Source organism: Leucopleurus acutus (genome assembly GCF_964270905.1).
Source record: "Leucopleurus acutus genome assembly, chromosome: 11".
NCBI lineage: Eukaryota > Metazoa > Chordata > Mammalia > Artiodactyla > Delphinidae > Leucopleurus > Leucopleurus acutus.
The window spans coordinates 81,694,760-81,713,008 of NC_139152.1; the positions used below are offsets into that span (position 1 = coordinate 81,694,760).

At 40.5% G+C, this 18,249-nt stretch overlaps 1 protein-coding gene across 18 annotated transcripts in view; it reads right to left on the bottom strand.

Moving 5' to 3' along the window:
• ANKS1B (ankyrin repeat and sterile alpha motif domain containing 1B) overlaps positions 1 to 18,249 on the bottom strand; it is a gene marked incomplete at both ends in the record, with an annotated part of 1,174,646 nt that overhangs the window by 313,673 nt on the left and 842,724 nt on the right. The gene's annotated exons all lie outside the window — the stretch shown is intronic.

Below are 18,249 nucleotides of genomic sequence, written 5' to 3' on the forward strand. Positions count from 1 at the left end.
AAGAGGCTTTTGGGTGTTTAAGGACCATGTGTTCTACATAGACCCTACAGTATGTTAGACAAGAATAGAGAACTCGCTGGCAGACAGATTCCTATTTTTTGTCAGCTATATAAAGATTTATTTTTTTACTTTAGGAGAACAAAGAAGTGTGACAGCAACATAATGTTTCTGAGTTTAAATTGGAGTGTGAAAGTAATTTAAGCAAGAGAAACTTCTGGCATTAAAATTTTGTATGGATTATTCTAGTCTTTTGGTTTTTATTTGAAATTTTAGTTGAATTTGCAGTTCTTGGTTTTCGAAGTAACTCACTTCTAAGACGTGTGCTGCTTTGCATGTCCTACCATAACATCTAATACTTCAGTTATTAAGGACAGCTGGCACCTCATCAACTTGATGTGATCCTTCAGTGAAATTCATGATGGGAACAGCAAAACTGGCAAAATACAACATAGATTTTCTGCTTCCTTCAGATTCAAGGAGATAAATATTAACGGAAATCTACATGATTCTGATGTGTGAGCAGAGAAAAGATTAGTCTGGGCATCAGGGATGCAGATGTTAATCTCAAACATGTCAGGCTTTCTGCCACTATGCAGTGTTCTCACTTTTGAGATTCTCCTTACTCCTTTTTCTTGGAGGGGGGTGCAAAGTGTTTATTAGGGATCAACATCTGCGGAAGGAGGGATGAGGAAGCAGAAGAGGGGCCGAACTGTGATGGGGCTTGATGGCACCTCTGTGAGCCATTTGGGGAGCTCTGGCACAGTTCAGGCTAGTAGAGTGTCCCGGGCAGGGCGGATATGAACAGACCTTTGTGATCTGCCTCTCTGTCACTGGATGTTGCTGCCTGGGAGTAGCGTGCTCTGGTGAGGGCTCTCTGCCGTGGAGGCAGACCCTGAAGATGCTGATTGCTGGAGGCTGTCTGCTGACCACTCTCCCTGATGCTGGGCAAGTCCTTCCTTGAAGGGAGTTACAGGTGGTACATTGCCATGTCTTCCAGAATACCCGGGATCTCGATGCACCAAATGTTACTACATTTGGCTTTTGCCTTTCACTCTATACCCACTCACTTATTCACATGCACACAACACTTATTTTTTAAATTTTAGGTGAACCATTGGAAAGACATTTCTCCTGAACCATTTGCGGACCTCATGAAACTTCATCCCCTGATACTCCAGGAGCATCTCCCAAGAACAAGGACATTCTCTGACACAGTCACAGTATCATCACCCTCAATAAATCTAACATTGATAAAATTACGTTTCCTAATATATAGTCCATATTAACATTCCCCAAATGTCCCCAAAATGTCATCTGTAGCTGTTTTTTTTTTCCTAGCCATGATCAATCAAAGGTCAAGGCAATTATATTTTCAAGTATCTCTTCTACCTTTTTTTTTTTTCTCTCTTTTCTTCTTCTGGGATGGTATTTACTCCTTTTTTTTTTAATTAATTTATTTTTTTTTAATTTGTGGTACGCGGGCCTCTCACTGTTGTGGCCTCTCCCGTTGCGGAGCACAGGCTCCGGACACGCAGGCTCAGCAGCCATGGCTCATGGGCCCAGCCGCACGAACCCGTGTCCCCTGCATCGGCAGGCAGACTCTCAACCACTGTGCCACCAGGGAAGCCCTACTCCTTCATTTTTTTTTTTTTTTAAATATTTTTTTCCCTTCATTTTTAAGTTCCCTTTTCTCCTTTTCTCTTTCCTACTGCTCCACTCTCCAATCCATTTTCCATTTTGAGGTTGAAATGTCCTCTGTTTTAATATTGCCATGTAATTCATTATTTTGCATTGGGGTCTGAACTACATCAGACTTTTGTATTTCATTCTTACATTGACTGACTCATTTTAGCTACTCATTAAATGTTTGTTCACATAACACTTAACTCAGTGTTTATTACACAGTAGTTACAAATGTAAATGACACCTCAGGAGTTGCAAAATGAAGTTTTGGCAGCAGTTACAAATAACCGGATACTATATATATGTGTAAAATTGGCAACTAGGACCCAAAGCAGAAGCTCAAAGGTATCAAATACTTTCATATTCTACAGAGAATTACAAAAATATTGGGGCCAGGGGCATTCTCCAGGACTTATTAAGAGGTGGTTGAACCAACTCTGCTACCTTGAATAATCACCCCAGCCTTCGGAAACTCCCTGGCTGTCCCAGTTGACACAAGGAAACAACTGGAGAAAGGGTAAGAAGGAAGGAAGAGAGACTCATTAGCTTTGAAATTAATAGCCTGGCAGGGAGGTCTTGCTGTTAGCCATCCAAGAAGCTGATCACCCCAGCAGTGGATACTGGGAACGACCTTAGAGAATCTTGATGAATCAAGCTGGGGTAGAGTCAGATGTCCCACACCAGAGAACTGTGCAGTAGGGTCCCCATAGGTCACCCCAAGCATTCATACTCCATTCCTTTAAGAGAGCAGCCAGCGGCCACCTGCCACACAGAGGTTGCTGGTGATCAGCGTTAGCCAAAGAACAATGACGGGAAACTCACCAGAGCTCTGCAAACCAAACCCAGTCAAGTGTAAGGAAGTATGCCTTCCCCCCAGTCTCTCCTTCTCTAGCACTAGGGAACTTAGAATCAGAAAAGAGAGAGGTACCAGTCCCTTGGCAGAAGCCTAAAAGGGGGTAGGGGTGGGGGGAGAAAATAAAACTGGAGGCTTAAATGGATAGGAACTGAATTTTCAATATTTTATGTAACTGGAAAGCTACTGGATATGTCTGAGATAACATTAAAAATAGTAACGAGAGAGTCAATTGAGCTTGGTTGAAGGCAGGATTGGAAAAAAAATGTCACATCAGTTTCTGCAGACTGCTCAGAAATCTGGTTCCTCCTTTGAGGCAAGTTCTCCCAGACCAACCTTAAGGAGGTGAGAGGGAGGGAAATATTTGGTGGAAAGATGAGAGACGGGGGCAGGGTAGAGAGCAAGCGTGAAGAGAATCTAGGAATGGGTACACTGACATGTGCAGGGGCAGCATTCATCCAGCTGCTCATTTGTTAAACATTTAGCCAGTGCCTATTCTGATAAATGTCGTGGAATAGTAGAGAACAAAACAAGTTATAGTCTCTCCCTCATAGAAATTATAACCCTTATTGAAAAAATATGTGAACAGATGAACAATAAATTATGAAGGCTCTGCATACCTGAAGACAGGAAACCATTAGTGCCAAGTGAAGTTACAAAACTAACTTGACACCTATTTAATGGCATGCAGAATGGTTACTGCGCTGCACAGCAATTACCTTCAAAGCAATTCTTCCATCTGTTCCTTCATTTCTGTTCTTCCTGCCACTACTCTGTTTAGGTTCTTGTTGGTGCTTATAAAAACTAATGCAATAGCCTTGCACTTGGCCTCCTACCTTTGGTCCAGCTTATACCATGATGCTACATCAGTCTGCCAAAAAGCCAGGCTCTTTAAGTCAACCCTTGCACAAAAATCTATAGTGGTTCTTTCTTGATAAAAGCCCAAATGTCCTATGCCAGCATCCTAGGACAACTGAGATCAGGTACAAACTTATCTTTTCAACCTAATTTCACACTACTTGCTATATGTAAACTAATACATATGATTAGACACATGAGTAAACGTGTTTACATTAGACACATGTCCAAACAGTATGTTAATTTGCTAGCCATTCCATGAACATGAACTGTATGTGCAAGACACATTCATTTCTTTGCTAATATCATTTTCCATGCTTTTTGCTTTTATTTCTGGAGTGTTTCTCCAGGATTGGCTTCTTGAGCTCTAAGATACAAATTTCCAACCATTTGTAAAGTATCTCACATAGATGTCCTATAGTATCACCAACACAAGCCAAAAATGTATCTCTTTCAGCTCACAAACTGGCTCTCCTTTTGTGTTTCCCAACTAAGTTAATGGGGAAGCACCACACTATTGCCCACCTAGATGCTTAGGAGTCACCTAGCTTTCCCCATTCTGTTTTACCATCATATCTAATTAGGCCAACAAGTCTTATATATTTGATTTCCAAAATGTCTCTCAGTTCAGTTCCTTTCTTCCAAAATGGACTTTGGAATCTGACAATAATATCTACTGCAGTATTGTAAGGATCATATGACATAGGCTATGTGAACTAGTGCAGTGTTTTGAATACATATGTCTTCAGTAACTCTCAGTTCCCTTACCTCCCCAGTGCCCTAAATTAGGCCCAGGCTTATTTTGAAACTGTATAATGTTGAGTCCTTTGGCTGCTACTCTTTTCAACTTCCAATCAAAACTCTTCTTTCCTCTCTCACCCCTCCCAACTTCCCTCACTCCTTGTCTTTTCTACTTTGTTTTAGAAAGAGTTTATGACTGCTAGCATCTTTATACTCCCCCTTCCCACAGCTGACAGTTATTTTTCAGAAATATATCTAACCAGGTCCCTCAAGTCGATTGAATTGTTGGTCTCAATTCTTCGCTCTCTTCCTGGATTAGAATTATGCCTCTGTGCCCTTTGCTGAGGGATCTATATTGAACCCTGATGTGGCTGGAGTTACTTCTCCATCCCATTGATGTTGGTCATGTACTTGCTTGGCCAGTGGAACAGGCAGAAGTATCAGTGTGGTGGTTTATAGATGAGGCCTCTGCACTCCTGTGATCTACTCATCCTTTTGAGTCCTATGCTCTATTACAAGAAAAACAATTGTTGACTAGTTGCATAACTGCTGGTCCTAGGAGAAAGATGAAGACTTGTGGGGCAAACCTAAATCTAGCCCGAAGCTTGGAGTCTACCCCAGCTCGCTGGAGTTCAGGTGAGTCCGGCTGAAGTTAGCTGAACCACAGCTGACCCGTGGACTCATGAGTAAGGAAAATAAATATATATACATATATTTTGTTGCTATAAACCACTGATATTTTGACATATAGGGGAAAACTGACTAATAGAGTCACTCTTTTATTTCAAAACGCTTGGTATTTGCATTAGTCTGGGTTCTCCAGAGAAATAGAATCAATAGGCTGTGTATATACACATGCAGAAGCCCCCAAACCTGGCAAGTGTGAAATGTGCAGGGCAGGTTGGAGACTCAGGGAAGAACTGATGCTGCAGCTCAAACCTGAAGGCAGTCTGGAGTCAGAATTCCTTTGTCTTCTTTGGAGGACCTCAGTCTTTTTCTCTGATTGGATAAGTCCATCCACATTATGAAGGGTAATCTGCTTTACTCAAAGTCTAACTGATTGAAATGTTAATTTCATCTAAAAAAATACCTTCACAGTGACGTCTAGACTGGTGTTTGACCAAATATCTGGGTACTGTGGCCTAACCAAGTTGACACATAAAATATTCCAAACTCTTTATGAATCCACCAGCAAATGCATCTACATGAGACAGAGAAAGACTAGGAAAGCTAAGTTAACATCAACATCCTACCCATGTTACGTGACTGTCGTCTAGTAAACACCTATGTACTGCATTCTCACTAATCCTCAACGAAGTAATTCTTTATTTTATGAGTATGATTGTTGGGGCATAATCCACTGTATTTCCAGTTAACCTCCATACTTTTGCTCATGCTATTCTCTCTGCTAGGGATGCTACGTTCCCCCTGTTCTCTGCTGAAATTCCATTCTTAAAAGGTCCTGTTCAAATGCCGTCTCTTTTGTGATGCCTTCTCCAAAGCTACCCTTACTCCCGAGTCAAAACTAATCATACCTTCTACTAGGTTTCTGTAGTAATTTGCATAAAACTCTATTATAGCTCTATTAAAGTCTGATTTCTATTATAGTTAGAGAGGTGAATGTCTGTCTTCTTCTTTAGACTGCCGACCTCTTGGTGATGAAACAAGGTCTTAGCCACTTTTGTAGTCTCTCACGTGCCCAGCAGAGCATCTCACATATGGCAGGCATTTGCTAAATGTTGATTAAATTAAGTGATTTAATGAACACATGAAGACAAAATGACTAATTTTAGTGGCATCCATTTGTGGGGGAGATTTGTATTTTTTACCACATATTATGAAAATGAGGGCTCTTTTTATGGTCTAACAGTAATGTTTACAACTATTTAAAACTATTAAATACCAAGGACCAATTCCAGGTAGTATGCTGTATCACAAAATGCACTGGGCTTTGTTTCTGTAGCCTGGCAGTCCTGACTCTACTATTAACTATCTGTGTAACTATGGGCAAGTTACTTCACATCTCTAAGCTTCAGTGTTCCCATCTATAAAATAAGGGTGTTAGATCAATGATCTCAAAGTTCCTTTTTAGTTCCTAAGTCTTACAATTCTATAATTTGTATATTAATATCAAATTAGTGTCAGATTTATTTATCCAGTAAAGAGAAAAGAAGCCCAAAGGCAAAGAAAACGATTACAGGACAAGATAGGACATGTAGGTTAAAGGCAGATGACAGCCACACTTCTTTCCTTCAGTGTACCCACACTGAGCACATGACTGCTTTCTCAAATTAGCAGTGTTTAAACTCTCTTTCCAGCAGGCACATCTGGCAGGACAAGGCTAGACAGAGACAGCTCCAGGGGCTGCTGGGCCTGCCATACTGCTGAGCATGAATGGCAGTCAGGCACAGTCTGTAATCTGAGAGGCAGAGTGGTGGGCAGGCAGAAGGCATTGTAACAGGGGTTCACAACAAGGCAAAACGATTCAACTAGTTGAATCCCAAAGTCTGGGGAAAACCTAAGTTGGGATAGAAATCAGAGATAGCAGTGAAGAAAGCTTCAGTCTCTGGAAAAATGAGGATATATTGGTATATTTTACCGAAGATCTTCCTTGTTGCTCTTGATGTCTTGCTATTCTGCCCAAATGTGCATTGACTTTCCTCCAGGAGCCTCTTAAGGCAAACCTGGCCTCAGAGAGGGCACACTGTTAACATCACAGGCTACACAGCAGGCAGAGATCACTGACCCTAGGACAGTGCTCTGTGGTGTCCTGGGGCTTCAAGGGGGCCAATTATAAGACAGGTGAACAGTCCAGGTTCTGAAACTGCCTGGTCTACTTCAGCTGAATAGCTCATATTTTAAGTCTTTTACACAGGTAAGAAGAGGAAGGAAAGCTTTCTCTACTTTAAAAAGAAATATTTGAAAACCACTGACCTAGAAGAGTTTTCTAAGATTACATGATCACTACAGTTTTACTTTCTTTTAATTTGTTAGTTTTATTGAAATATTCTGGGTTTGTTGTATATGTATGGACATATATATATATATATATATATATATATATAGCCTGTCATTCTCTCTGCCTGACATTCTTTCTGCCTGAAACCAGCTTTATCTGCTGAGACAAAGATAATACCTTATAAAGTGATAGAGCCACAAGATAAAAGGTATAGCAAGAGGAAGGCAATAAAGATAGTAAAAGGAAACAAAAGAAGAAAAAATGAAATTACATTATAATAGATTTGGGATTAAATTTAAAAAACAGTTCTCAGTGCAACAAGTTATGAAGCCAGCATTACGATAGTGGCATGGTAATTAGATTAAGAGAATAAGGAACTCAAAAAGTCAATAACAAATTTGGCAGATATTTTTATATCTGAAGGTGTTACAAAGTTGAGACAGATACCCATTGTTGTTCATCCAAAACTGTTCTCTCTTCTTCCATAGTAATGGGGCTTCAATTGAACTCGTGTCTGCCTAACTAGATTCGAGATACACTAGCTTCTCTTCTGGTTGCTTCCATGAGAGTACATTTGAGCCTATGAGATGCCAATGAAAGTGCTGCGTGTAACTTCCAGGTCATCTTTAACCTAAAAGGTTCTTTGCTCTAGAGCTGCTTTTGTTTTTATCTACTCTTGAGCTGAAACATCCGGGTCTGCAGCCCAGCTTCGTCCACATGGGCAAAACAATACTCTAGAGTTTGGGAAATGCTTCTCAAACCTTAATGTACATAAGAATCATGTGTGAGATCTTAACCTGCAGATTCTAATTCAATAGGTTGAAGGCAGACTCTGAGATTCTGCATTTCTGACAAGCTTCCTGGCGATGCTGATGCTGTCAGTCTGTGGATCATACTTTAGAGGATGACAGAGCAACAGATGGAAGGTCCTGGGTCCTCCCACAGTTGCCCAGAGCAGAGTCAACTTGTAAACCTGGACTGCTCACTGTCAGACTATTACGTGGGAGAAGTAAGCATTCTGTTCTTTAAACCACTAGGAAGTCTCTATTTTAGTGGCTTAGCCTTTAATAAAAACAGAATTAAAAATTAAATAAGGCAACTTCATGTAGAACATTTAAAGGAAGCCTGTATTTCCACTTGACAGTATGTTGCATTGTCTTTTGTTTTGTGAAGCCATGAGTTTTCATATCTGTTGCCATTAAAAGAAACTTCATTTCTTTTAACTGCCTTTGTCGGTATCTTTCTGGCAATCATGCCACCATCCCTTTGTGACAACTATGCAAGGGATAAGAGAGGGAAATGTAGAAAACCTCAAGTTTCTAGCTTTGACACCTGGGTACATGGTGGTATTACCAGCTGAGAAAGAAAAGAAAATAGAAGGAAATACACGAATAATTTTGAGACATGAGAAATTAAAGATGTTGGGGAACAGCACATTAAATTTGGGGGAGAAGTCTGAGGGGACTTACAACCTTGGGCAGCAGCAGCAGCACAAGTGGGAATCTTGGCTCTTCCACTCATTAGCTGTATGACCTTGAGTAAACTACTCAACCTTCCTAAACATCCATTTTCTGATTAGTAATGTGAGAGAGAGAAAGAACCTCTGACGGTTGTCACAGGCATTCAGTGAAATAATGCAAGTAGAGTTTAGCCCAGTGCTCAGCACAAAGAAGCACTTGATAAATCTTAGTTATTTTTATCACGTGGGGGAGCCGAAATCCTACATGGATGGGACTGAAGAGGGTATGTATTGATAGTATGGGAAGAGAAGTGGCCTGAGGGAGAATCAACGTTTTCAAAGTGAAGGATAAGAATTATATTCAGGAGACGAAAAAAGGAATAGTCAAGACAACAAGAGAAGTGAGGGAAAAGAAGCTGCAAGGAGGCTGTGGGCAGCAGTGCTGGAATCTGCAGAGGTCTGCTGAGAAGAGGAGGGAGAAGTGCTCATGGCGTCTGGCAAATAGGTCTCTGCACCTCACTAAGAAGAACCCAGAAGCTGGTCTGTGCTGGGTTGAGGTGTGAGTTAGAGATGAGGATGTAGAAAGTGCAATCTAAATGATTCTGCTGAGGAGTTTGTATGGGAAGAGAAGGAGGGAGAGTGAGTTTTTAGAAATTACAAGGAAAAGGCATGGAAAGGAGTGACAAATGAGGATTCGGGGCTGAGGAAGGTCAGACATACAAAGGAGTAAGAGTCCAAGAGTGCAGTGGAGATCGGGGTGGGGTAGGGGGCTTGCCTTCTGCTCTGGCGATTTTTGCTTGCCTTTCTTAGAAATTATAGCATGAGAGGCATAGTTAGAGATAACTTGGGGGTTAATAATTTCTGTGTTAACAGAAGCTACCTGGCTTGGACTTGGTGAGAGCTGGATTCTTATATGTGAAATACTGGTAAAAGTCCTCATGTGGGCAAGGGCAGCCTTCCGCGTGGCATGCTGCTCCCCGGATACACACGAACCTGACTACCATTTATTGTAAACGTACTGGTACAACAGCCTCGATGTGCCAGGCTCAGGTACTTAAACTTGCCTATGATGCTGCAATGGACCATGGCTTCTCTCTTCTACCTGGATGTACTCTGTGCTCTCAGACTCCCTGATAGGAGTTTTGTAATACAGACAGCTGACATCGTCGGGTATGTCCCTCTATTCCTGCTTCTTGTTCTAGCCTCTTCTGCTCTGTCCTGCTGCTACCCAAGACCTAGACTAACAGCAGTCCCGAGAATAAACCAGGACAAACAGTGCTAGCAGACAGCGTGCTGCCAAGTCCAAACGCAGGTCTATCAAGTAGCGTGAGGATCAGATCTCCCACAGGCTCTGAGACCCGGGCTTAGACATCTCTGTGCTGTTCATCAGTGGCTCTTAAAAGACTGATTGAACATGAAAGAGAAAGGCAGATCCACTGACCATGGAGCCCCAGAAAAAGTCTATTCATCACCATTAAAGCGCTATTGCAGTGTAACTTTGCCGGGAGAGATGTCTACGAAATGGATAAGAGTATTGATGACACCACCTAACAATCATATGAGACTTTAAAGAGCCCAAAGGGATTTCATACACATTATCTCATTTGTGAGGGGTTTTAGGTGATCTTTGGGAAAATGCCCTTTATGGAGTCTGAGACTCTGGGTACTCCATGTAATGTTATTCCTTCTGTGGAATTGAAAGGATTAATACACTGTGACTATTGTTAGGAAGCAGAATGTGATAAAGTCTCTGTGTTGTATATATGCAGCAAGGGAGGGAGACACGTAACATATACAAATCTGTTGCTTGAAGCCCCTTTGTTTGCAATTAGACTCTCTTATGGAGACAATTTCTGTAAAAGAATGGGGAGAAACTTAAACCCTCAGAGGTAAGTGAGTTATGTTTGGATGTCACTGTGGACTTACAAATTGCAGATAATAGTAACCGCTCTAATTTTGCCCACCACCAACTGAGGCTTGCCGACTTTGTGTCCTTGAGTGTTTAGACAATTGAAGACTCCCAGCTTTAGGAATAGGGCAGGAGCGTGAAGAGGTGATACCTGGATATTACTTGGCACTACACTTTGGGGGAATAAAGGGAAAGTGAAGCGCTTTGGACTGGGTACTATCTCTTAATGCCCTGTGATTTCTATTTCGCGAATAAAAGAAATAAACTAAGGTCTAGCCGTGAGAGAGCCTGAGGTATCCCTTATTTTGACAAGTCTTAGACCGTGACGTGAAGTAATGGACAAATAGTGCATAGATAAGAAATGTTTTTAAGACACATGGTGATCAACTTCCAATAGCACAGTATGGTTGATTGGTGATCAAAATAGAAGCACTAGCCAGACTAGTCAACCCTCTAGCCATCAGGGTTAGGGATTAACCCTTTGATAAAAGGCACTGGACTGACCACAAGTTAAAGGAGTGAAGCTGCCAAAACAGACAAGTTCTATAAACTGTGGTAGAAAAAAAAATGACCATAACAACAGTAACAACCATAAAACAATCTCTTTATCGCTTTGCAAACAGTGTGAGCAGACTGCCAATCAGGCTTCTTCTATGCACACATAGAGTAACTGCTCTCTGGAGCATCACCTGAGAACCTGGCAGTTATCTGCCAGGTAAGATCTGTGGGGATGTAGATGAAAGGACCGACAGAGCCACTACGCAGTACACATGTAAACATTGGGGTTGAATGATTTTATTGTACTTCTCTCTGAAGCTTTTGGTAAAAGGTGTGTTTTTAAAAATTCAATAAAAGTACATGCTTTTGCCATCTTTTCATTTCTAAAATCCTTGTTGAGATCATATTGACCCTAGAGCCCTCTGTTAAATATCACTATTTGTTTTGATTTATTTCCTTGTTGCAAATCTCTTTTATGAAACAAGGGCTCAGATTAAAGATGAAGTGGATTTATTGCAACTAGAATAAGGTGCTGAGCAACGCTCACCATCATTCACATTTTCAAGCTCCACCACTGATATGAACTATGTTTAGAAAAAGACAAAGGATCCCTTTTTTTTTACCTCTGACAGTACATGTTTTCTGACATTCATGTAGCTTATATAGTGCACTGATAGTAGCATTTTCAATGCTACTATCAGTCAGGAAAATTGTTTGTAAGTTATTAGTCTCAACTAAAAAACAATTTCCCAAACTTGAGTCTTCAGAAGATAATGAATGTTCTGAATACCAATTCTATTTATTTGATATTTAAAAACCATGTCCTTTCTCAGAGCCTCTAGGTATGTGCATAATAACACCACCCACTGAAGTACTTCAAACAGATAAATGTACCATAAAACCAAAGTTAGCAGTATACAAATGAATAACTTATATTCTGCTCGGGTAGGGAAGTATAAAAGATATCATACAAATGGTGGCAAAAAATTAGTATAGGAGTTACAAAATTGAGGACCTACAACCCATCTATCTATCCATCTGTCCATCCATCCATCCATCCATCCAACCATCCACCCATCTACTCATTCATTCATTCATTCGTTCACTCAACAAATATATAGGGCATGTCTACTATATTCTAGGCACTGTTCTGGATGCATCAGTGAATACAACATATAAAGGTGTCAGCCATTGTGGAGTTTACACTCTAACTGGGGAGACAGAAAATAATTAACATAATAAATAGCATAATAAATAGGGAAGTTATGTCAGAAAGTGATAATTGCTGTGACAACAGAAAGTACAAGAGGAGGTCTGGGAGTGCTGGAGGTTCTGTGGGGACAGGAGGAAATGTGGTATTCAATAGGGTGGTTAGGGGACATCTTATTCAGAAGGCAAGACTTGAACAAAGATTTAAAGAGGGCAAATTTGCTTTGTTGGCAACTAGGGGGAGAGGATTCCAAATAGAGGGAATAGGTAGAGCAAAGGCTCTCAGGAAGGAATGAGCCTGGTGTCCATTCAAGGAATAACAAGGAAACCAGGGGGGTTGAAGCAGCTTGTGCAGGCAGAGAGAGGCGGGGAACAGGTCAGAGAGGCAATCAGGGGCCAGATAAGGTAGAGCTTTGAAGGCCTTGTAAGGATTTCGGCTTTCATTCTGTGGGAAACAGGGAGCCAGTGCAAGAATTTGCACAGAGCAGTGACATGGTTTGGCTTATATTTCAGCAGGATCACTCTGGCTGCTGTGTTAAGAAGTGCATAGGGAAGCAAGGGTAGGAGCAGAGAGGCCTGTTCAGAGGCTCTGGAAGTAACTCAGGAGAAGCAGGGCTAGTGGCTTGGACAGGGTGCTAGAGGAGAGGTGGTAAGAAATGGTCAGATTCCAGATGATTTCCTGAGACACAAAATAAAATGTTCCTTGTTCTCTGATGTGGAATGGGAACCTGTCAGCTTGATGGCTGCATCTGTGTGGCATGGATCTCATCTTGAACAGCACTGTGTTCATCTGTCAAGCATGGGGATATACAGAGTATATATGTGCAATATATATGGCAGGATTGGTCTTGCATGGGTCTGTTTTCAATGAGCAACCCAGCATCCTCAAAAGACTCTTCTGCTTAGAGAAGGTGGCCAAGGCATATGTATTTGATTAATAGAACAAGAGATACATGTTCGAGGAGATGGGTGATTATGCATGGATTTCAGGATCTGGCACTCTTAATGGGCCCTGGCTTAGCTCCCATGGACCGTGGCTTAAGAAGAAGAAGCTTCAATACAAAATCTACATCACAAAACATTTCTGGGACTTGGGAACAAAAGGAATCAGCAGAATTGGCACCAGCAACTTCATCAGCAAGCAGGGATGGTGCCATATCACAGATATTAGTGCCCTGAACATTGGGCACCAGCAGTTGGTAATGGTGCCCACACTGGCAGGCTGCAGTGACATTGGCAGAACAGTCAGTTGGCAGTGGCAAAAGTGCCCTTGATGGGAAGATACTGGGCACTGTAGCCAGTAGCACAGACATTAGTACCTTTGCCTCACTGGGCACCTGCAAGCTCTGAAGCAGGCTTTGGCAGTCATTACTAGAGATTTGGTACACTCAGTGGGTATTAACAGCACTGAGAGCACTTTTGGTAAGTTCTGGTGGCACTGTTTCAAGCTTTGGTGACAGGAGCCATCAACCACAATAAGCTAGAGAGGCAGAGAAGGGCAGATGCCAGTCAGCAAGTGGTCTGGTTAATGGTGCACAAATGACTTGAGAGACCCAGAATGAATCATTAGGAAAAATTTCAGTAAGGTCTAGAATATGCAGAGAAGTGTAACCTCATTTTGAAGCCCTGCCTGGAATTCTTGAGAACCCCTTTTATATCTATAATGAGGGAATAATCTAAGAACTATTCCACCACCATTGGATGGAATAAAGAATAGCTTGGCTCTTAGGAAAATGTTTCCAGTTTCATAGTCTGGTGTTGTTTGTTTGTTTGTTTTTGGTCAGCTCAGAATTTTTAGTTACCTCAGACATCAAACTAAGAATTTTCAGCTTGACTTATGTGAATCCCCAGTAGAGAATCAGCTCTTAACAATAGTTTTAGTAGTAATTATTTATTTAATTCAACAAGAATTTTTAAGCACAAAATTTATATGTAACATCATTCTAGGTACTGTAAAAATGTAAAAGGGTCTAAGGTTTTTCCTTCCAGGAATATGCAATTTTCTGTGTATATATTTGAAATATATACAAATATAAGAAAATTAACTGCCAAAGTTTTTACAAGTTCCAGAAAAGAAACAAAACTTGAGTGCATTGGAGAAATTTGGGAGGAGTTTCTTCCATAGTTTCTCTTGGGGTTAATACATAGGGAAGTAAGTGAATGCCTGTGTGAGTGGGTGTGTGTGTGTGTGTGTGTGTGTGTGTGTGTGTGTGTATGAAAGTGAGCAAGAGAGAGACAGAGAGAAACAGAGTGACAGAGACAGACAGAGAATGGATGAATACGGGCATCCATTTCTCCCTACTGTCTCTAGACCTAGCCGGAACACAGGCAGCATCTTCTCTCTGGAGTGATTCCCTTAATGAACTATTTGCTAAACATACTTATTAATTCCTTGAGATTAAACTCAAGCATCAGGTACCTATCCAGAAAACTTTCCCTGACCTCCGTACTTAGTTCTTCCCTCCTCTTGGAGCATTCTTTTTCGCATAGTAGTTTAGTTTTCGACATATCTATCTCTGTCTAAAGAGTAGATAGGACTCCTTGAGGCAGGAACCAGGTCTTATCCATTTTTTCATACCTATCTCTGAACCTAGCATAGGGCCAAAATGAACTATCTGATTGAATGGATGGATGAATCAGAGATTCACTGACGATCATCTGGGCATGTGGGTATCTGCAGACATTATGCATCTGGAGTTGCCCTAGCTCTCTGTCATCTGGCTCCAGTCCTACCAGAAATGCTACAGTCTTTGAGATGTAAGGTCAACCGTTACTTCGTGTTTACATCAGTAGCACTTAGCAAAGTATTCAGTTGAAAGTGGACACCATAAAGGTTGGTAGGTGATAATGTAATTGAGTCCCCGGGGAAAGGCAGGGAAATCAATCTTCTCTACACTTACTGCAATAATCTCTTGTACATTTGTGGAGAAAATTTCACATTCAACAATTTCTATGATACATTTACCTATCAGTATTAGAAAACTGTAAATACAATTCTTTCCCACAAAGCAGTGGCCTCCAAATAGACAAGGAGTTGAGGGTTAAAACTGATGATGCACCGAATAAAAAGCTTTTAACCTGCTGTGACTCTGTGATTCATAAATTATAGCCTTAAAATCATTTAAAGTGCTATCTATTTAGCATTTATGCCACCATGAATTCACAGAACAAGTAAAGGCAAAATGTATTTTCTCTTGAAGATATGAAAGAAGGAATCTGGCAGGTTATTGAGTACTCATTTCCTCTGATAAGAGCAGTCGTTATCTGTTAACTAAAAATGAAACAAAACAAACAAACAAAAAAGCAAGCTGAACATCTTTTTATTAAAATAGAAGATGCTAGATCTGTGGCAGAGAGTGAAAATGGCCAGTCATTTTTCTAAAGGTGAAAGGTGGATTCTTAGGTAGTGTGACAGAAGATCAAGCATCAAGTCAGAACCTAAAAGATGGAAATCTAAAATCCCATTGACCACCAACGAAGAAAATGACGACAAAGAAATACCATGTATTGAAAAACTGCTTTGCTTAGGGGTGGGAGAATAGTAACTCAGTCCTAGTTTAGCCTGCTCTGCTGAAGCTGACTTTAGGCATCTGCTTGAGTCTGAAGCATCTGACTCACTCATTACAGCTTGAAGGGCAAAGTGATGGATGAAATTCACAGCTGGATTGATGGCACTAGCTATATTTCAGAGGGTGGTTATTACAAATGGGAGAAAAAGTAGCATATCTGTCTGCCTGAACAAGCTAAGCAAATACTTTGGGTCACGTTTTGCTTGGAGTGTCATGAGCTATCCCCAAACCCCACGAAACAAGGAAGTTGTTAAGGTGCATAGAAATGCCTTTTTGATTTATCTGTCTCCTCCTCCAGGAACCTTCTCCTGATTCCCTGAACAGAAGAGACCTTCCCTACATCCAAAGCTTGTATTTTTACTTCTAATACAGTTTGTTCATGCTCTGTTTTTATGAAAACCCCTTGCATATTGCGCTGACTTCTGTTGTTAGACGGTAATCTCCTTGAAGGCAGATACTGTGTAACTTCATCTTTTTCTTTTCCTCCTTGTCCTGTGTCTGAGACATAAGTAGATGCTCAAGGCATTTGCAGATATAAATTGAACAGAGACTTCTCACTTGACTGCTACTGATCAAAAGTAAGAAATAGAGCCAAATTATATTCAACTATTAAAGTAGAACTTAATTCAATTGTACAGGAAAGGTAGGGGATAATGGCTCTTCAAAATGGTGGGTATGTTGTTTTAGAGCTCTTGCGTAGATTTACTTAATTCTGCTTTATTATGAAATCACTATGTCTTTAGCACTGCCACGGTCTGAACATTCAGCTTCTCAGTTCACTTCCATTCCATTCTACGCCACCTACATTTACCAAGCCCTTGCTGTTTAAAGTACTCTCTATCTCCACCCTTTTCCCACTTTCCACTTAGCACTGGGGACTGATTACATTACCTCTAAGAGGTACAGACAGGAAGCAGTCTTGCTATTATGCTTATTCATTTAATCTCTTAGATAGGAAGGCCCTAGTTATGATTTTAAGTAACTTCTTTTCTAGCTCCTGATGAGTTAAACAATAATCTTAAATATATTAAAAATTAATTTTAGTGAATGATGATCAGAATTGGAAGTTTTGCCCTTTTCTTATTTAAAAATGGAATAATCTGCCTTGTGAGAAATGAAAATGAAAAGAATGGAAAGCTCACTATTGTAAAGTAGTCATGGGCATTTTCAGTCACAGACTCTCTTATATCAGTAATTGAGTTCCTTTCTGTTGCTTTTTGGCCCCAGGCAAGAGCAACCCCCCCAAATTTATTAAGTTTTGTTAATTTGGTGAGCACTTGTTGAACAAATACAAGTGGCTATGACTAATTTTAACTTAGTCCTTCTAAGTGACAGACACTTCATATGCATTTGAAAATGTATAACTCACAATAACTTAATGTGGTAGGTTCTACTCTTATCTCCATTTTACAGATAAGGAAACCGATTATAGAGTTTAAGTAACATGTCCAAGGTGACACAAGTAGTAGGTGGCTAACCTAGAATTAAATTAGGTTAAAATAAAAGCTCAAGAAAGTTCCTTTTTGAAAATTCTAAGTTCCTGGAAGGCAGCTTAAATGGATTATCCCCTTAGTATCCTCATTGTGCTTTGAAGTATAATGTTTAGACAATATAGTTAAGAACCTCAGTTAAACTGCTCAGGTCTGAATCCTAGTTTATCCATCTAAAATAGCATTCATGCTTTCTTGTCACTCTGTCTGTTCCCTTGCTTAATATTTCTCCATAGCACCAATCATTACCTGATAGGACATATTTTTACTAATTTTTGTTTGCATACCCCACTAAAATAAGCTGCATGAGGAGAATGACCTTGTAGGTCCTGTTTCCTCACCATCCTCAACATCTAGAACAGTGCCTGACATGTGGTCGGTATTTCATAAAATATCTATTAAATGAATAAATAAAAGGAGATTCACTTTGCTTATTGTTTATACCTGAAGTAATAATTTTCAGATACAATTAATGGATTGAAGGAACCTCACTTTTTTTCTTGGTTCACCTTCAATCTTCTTTTGAAATTTTACTTAATATATATGAATATAGCACATATGATGTACCAAGTTCCATTTTAAGTGCTTTACAAATATTGACTCATTTAATTCTTAGAACACCCCTACGGGGCAGGTGAAATCAAACTCAGGGAGTTCTGGCCATGGTACCAACTATTACACCATGCTGCTTCCTGGCTTAATCCTGTAAAAATGTCATCTCTGTGTAGTTTAATGCTCTAATGATGTGTCTTCACTCTCTCCTAGAGAGTGCCCTTCCATCTTGCCCATCTCTCCCTCCTCTCTATCCAGATTAAAGAAGAAAATAAATAAGATTATTTTAGTTATTTTACTTAATTGTACCTTTCCTTCTTGGACACAGCAATTCCTACTGCTAGTGAAGCTTTTCTAAGGCCACCTACAAGGATAAACAAGCAGCTTGACCCCCAGTGGCTGCTGGACAGCTGACATGGTCTGCGTCTTCCTTTCTCCTCTTTCAAGTGTCTCCGTCCTGCTTTTCTAG